The sequence below is a fragment of the Tupaia chinensis genome, unplaced genomic scaffold (assembly GCF_000334495.1).
Source record: "Tupaia chinensis unplaced genomic scaffold, TupChi_1.0 Scaffold140218_1, whole genome shotgun sequence".
NCBI classification, from domain to species: Eukaryota; Metazoa; Chordata; class Mammalia; order Scandentia; family Tupaiidae; genus Tupaia; species Tupaia belangeri.
The window spans coordinates 2,805,393-2,810,462 of NW_006200097.1; positions in this window are offsets into that span (position 1 = coordinate 2,805,393).

Below are 5,070 nucleotides of genomic sequence, written 5' to 3' on the forward strand. Positions count from 1 at the left end.
TGTTTTCATTTTTTAGGTTTTTACCATGGTATACCTGTGCTTGGTTGAGAGAGACAGAAAGAAGGAAAGTGAGAAGTTGCCTCTCAGGGGGCATGGCCATGCTCCAATCCCTTCTCCTCCATTCTTCTCTTGAGAATTTGGTCATTCACATACACTCACCTGGTGTGATTTTCAAGCTGCTAGGTCTGGAAGTCTAACCATGACTGGCCATGTGAGTATCCAGTGCCTTAACCACCATACCACCTGCTGGCCGCTGAACATGTGCTAATCTTATAGTTGCTTTATCTGACATATTTCTTCATCAGGAGGGAGGGAGGAAGTCAGATAGGCGTGAAGATTAACTTATCATGTAGTAATAAAGAAAATAAACCCATTTTGTTGATTGCCTTATTTTGATCTCCTTCATAACACATAATTGTTACTTTTCTCATAACTGCTATAGTAGTAATAACTAATATACTCAGTGAGTAATTCAATCTTGGGGTTATATTATATATATATTTCATTTATTCCTCTAGGATTAGGACCCCAAATGACTATGTGTTAGCCTCTCTCAATTCCCATCTTATGCTCCACTTATTTTAGTTTGCTTTTTTAAGTCTCTGTATGTGTGACATGATTTCCTTTCATAAAGATTTTACCTAGGCAAGTCCCTTATCTTGCTTAAGTGTCTCCTTCATGACACCTTCTCAAATGTTCTATGATGGGAATTTTGGGGGTACCTCTTTAAGTACTTATCACACAGAATTGCAATAGTTTGTATGTCTGAATTCTTACTAGAGTTTGAACATTTTTAAGAGAGGGAGCCACTTTTTTTCATCTTCTTTGTCTTCAATATCTAGCAGTTTGTAGGTCTTGTGGTTAAGTGTTCAATGAACTAATATTGAAGCACTATTTAGTTCTGTCTTTGATTACTTATGTTTGACAATTTATGCTTTTTCTCATCTACTATTAAGATTGTGAACTGTTTGGGAAAGGGATCTTGGAAAAGTGATTAATTTTACTCTGTTTTGTATCCTTGCCTTATCACTACATTCTATTTCCAATTACTTGGTAATGGTAAGGGCTCAGCAAACCTTGGTTGAATGTGGACACTTTTGAGAGCCAAATCTTAATTTGGAAGTTTCAAAGTCATCCCGAATTCAAAACTGTTTTTGAACAGATGCTTCCAAAAGTCTTTAAGTCACAGAAATGCACTGATCAATGAGGGTTTCAATGTTTACAAACAGAATTATCTCTCCACATTTGTTTTGCCTTATACAAAACAAAATAAGGGCTGATATTTGCATTAGTCTAGGATGAGACATTTCAAGGTTTATTTTTAGTTTTCTAATTATTTCAGGCCCTCGTAGATATGAATATATAACATAATTCTCAATTTTTATGCTAAAGGAAAAACTTAAACATCCAGATTTATCAATGATATGTGCATATAGTTTTATACTTATGAAATACTGTTATCAGTAAGAATCCAGGAAGAAAACAGGCTCCATTTCAAAGTGGGTAATTCGAGGAAAATTTAACAGAGACTACTTGCAAAATTGTGAGCAAGATTAAAACTACAAGCAAGAATGCAGTGCCACAAGCTAAGTATCTGTAGAAATCTGTCATCAGGGTAGAGCACTTACCAGAACCTGGAAAGAGAGCTTTATGGAAAGTTATCACCTGAGAAAAGTTGTGGGATGTGGCATAGCCTCAGCCAATCCATGGCTATGTGGCAGGAGGAGAGCCTACGAGGAAATAGTCTAATCTCCTTCTCATTCTCCTGCCCTCTGATCTAACAGTACTTTCCATGGGTAAACCTAACTGAAAGCCAGAAGACATGAAGACCATTTGCTACCAGTTCACAGAACACGGTGGCAAAGGAAAAATGGCAAATAGGAGACAGCTAGTATAGTATAGTACAGTATAGTATAGTATAGTAAAATAAACTATAAACTATGGCATAGTAAACTAAAGTAAAGATCTGATTCTGGTGATCAGATCTAAGAGAGTGTCCCTTAGCTATGCATCTTCACTGGTTCTCAACATGAAAACGACTGTTTGAATAAAAAGATAGCGTAGCTTTTTCCTAGGAAGAGCCAGGTAGTAATTGTCACAAGTTCTCTTAATTCTAGTTGTTTGATGAGTCATTGAATAAAATTTCCTTAAACATTAACTTTTCCAACCAAAAATGTTTAAGAAGATTCTACTCATTGTAGAAAAGAAAGGCTCATAATTTTCAAAACATGGACTTCTCCTAGTGAATGAGTCAGCTCAAGTAATGCAACCTATTTGCCATTTCCTATTTGTATTTAAGTTCTATGAAGTAATCAGGAGTCGGAAGACCTTGAAGACTTCTTCTCTCCATTGTGATTCAGAGGTGTATATGTGCTGGTTTTTCTACTTTAGTTTTCCAGTGTCACTAACTTTGATTTGTAAGAGGATTTGGAGAATTATACCAGTTACATAATACCTTTGCTTTCCCTTTTTAACTCCAGCTTCAACTTTTTCCGAGATAATTTATTTTCTGTCCCTTTAATCATTTTCCCTGTTCTTCTTTGGACTATTTCCAGTTTCTCCACATTCTTTTAAATAAAGCTTAACTATTACAAAGGGCTATTCTGGGAAATCATTACTTAAAGAAAAATTGTTAAAGCATTTAAAAGTTTAAAAATGGCTACATGGCTGTTAAAAAATGAAATGTTCCTGTCTAATAATGCTGATAGTGGAACTGTAGTAAATTAAATTACATCAGGTCAGAGCATAAAACCTTGAATGAGAGTCAAGCATATCAAGACCTGAGAAAGAAACCTTTTGTTAAGAGAAAGTGATTTCAAAAAAGCCCAAAATAAAACTCTAATGTGAGAGAATTTTTCCTGGACCAGTCACTAAAAATTGTCTTCTAAGACCAGGTCTTAAGTTTAACATTCAGGAAGTTCAGAGGCTAAAGTGGACACAAATCTCAGAAGAGCCGAGATAATTAATTATATTAGAGAAAATATTCCTGAGTTTGTACCTGGAAAAAGTTTGTGTGAATGTTTACAGAAGAAAGGAAAACTAACAGGTTATCAGAGTACTTTATATGGCACGCACTGTCCTAATTGCCTTATATATTTTATTTCATCTTTAAAATCAGTCTTGAGAGGTAGGTTATTATTATGTTTTATTTATTTACTTCTTAAAGTTTGTTTTATTTATTTCTTTAATGAGAAAGAGACAGAGAAGAGAGAGAAAGACAAATGGGTTGTCTCAATAGGGTTTCACACTGCCATTCTCCCTGCAGTTTCCCCAGCCAGTGAGATCACGGGCACACATACACACACACCAGTCATATACTGGTTGACCCAGGAAACCTGATCTTCCATATGTTTTCCAGCAATGCAGGGTGTCATGCAATCACTGCACTGCCATGGCTGGGCTTATATCATTTTTATGATTAAGACACTGACTCAGATTCTAATCTACCCTGGCTCATTCCTACAGCTCATATGTTTCTTACTACAGGATGCTGCAGATAATTTTCTAGTGAAAAATTAATGTACCAGGAAAGTCCTACATTTTATTTTAAAAAAATTATTATTTTCTTTTAGAGATTTTTTTTGCTATAGGGCATGTGTGTTTACTGGAGAGAGGGTGAGAGACAGAGAGACAGAAAGCCAGAAATCACCCCCACAGGGGAATGGCCATGCTGCAATCCCTCTTTTGGATTCTCCTCTTGGGATTTTGGGCATGCATACACATGCATCCTGTGTGAGTTTTGAGTCTGGGTCTGGAACTTGAACTGTGGTCAGCCATGTAGGAGTCTAGGTCCCAGTCCTTTATTTTAATGTATAACCTTAAAAAAAATTTATTTCATAGGTGGAAATATTAGATGATATGCCTTTTAATTTATGAGTTTAAGATATTCCGTAACTAAAAAGTAATCTTCAAAATTCATTACTTGATCTGTTGATTGATTGACATTAAATACATCTCTTTACAGAGTAACAGAAATATAAGAATATGATATTTCCATTTTATTTCAATTAGAAATAATTAAACTTTTTACTTTTAATTCTTTCATCCATGAATTCTTCAAAGACAAATGCTATGTTTGTTTAAAATTTGCAAAAATATTTAGTTTTCTATAGTTTTGTTATTGATTTCTAAATTATATAAATTGTGGTGTGTATATTTGAAAAATGTTTTGACCAGACTTATGACCTATCACAGGTAAATGTATTTATAATCCCAGATGTGCCTGAATAAAGGGCATATTTTCCAAATATATCCCCTATTGCTGTGCGTAATATTCTATCCATGTCCATTAAATCAAACTTTTGGTGATTTAAATTTTCTATACCATAACTGATTTTTGTCTCATGATCTATGATTTACTGAAAAATTCCTGATTATCTTATTGTACTTCAATCAATTTTTTTCTTCATATATTTTGAAGGTAAATTTGTAAGTACATTTATGTTTAAGATTTCTGTAGATTCTTTGTGAATCAAACTCTTTAGTTAGATATGCAAGTCTTCAGTTCTAGAAGTGTTTTTGCTTTAAAATTTGTCATATCTAATAAAACAAACTTTAGTTAGAACTTAACTTATGTATATTTTCTATCCTTTACTTTAATGTTTTATACTTTCTTAAGTTTTCAGTGTCTCTAAATAGAATATAGCTAAAATTTCTTTAAATGAAATAGTCTTTTCCTTTTAATTGAAGTAAATTCAAAGTATTGAGGTACTGATGTATTTACTGATTTCCCTAAAATCTTATTTTGTGCTATTTAATTCCTTCTCCTTTTAGTTTTTTTTCTTTTGTTTTATTTGTGCTTTTGTTTTAGATAGCCATTTTTCCCCTCTTCTCCTCCCTCAGTACAACCCTCTGTCCTGTCAGTTTGTAAGTTTTTATTTTTTCTATATTTATTTATTCATTTATCCTTTGGCAATTATTTGGTAAAGGTAAGGGTTCAGCAAGACACTATTCTTATCATGGATATTACATTATTCTGGGGAAACTCAGAAGTAATCAGGAAAGCAAAAATAATTAAAATAAAAATCAATGAAATGTTTCTAGTGTTGTGCAAATAAAAACAGGCTAATG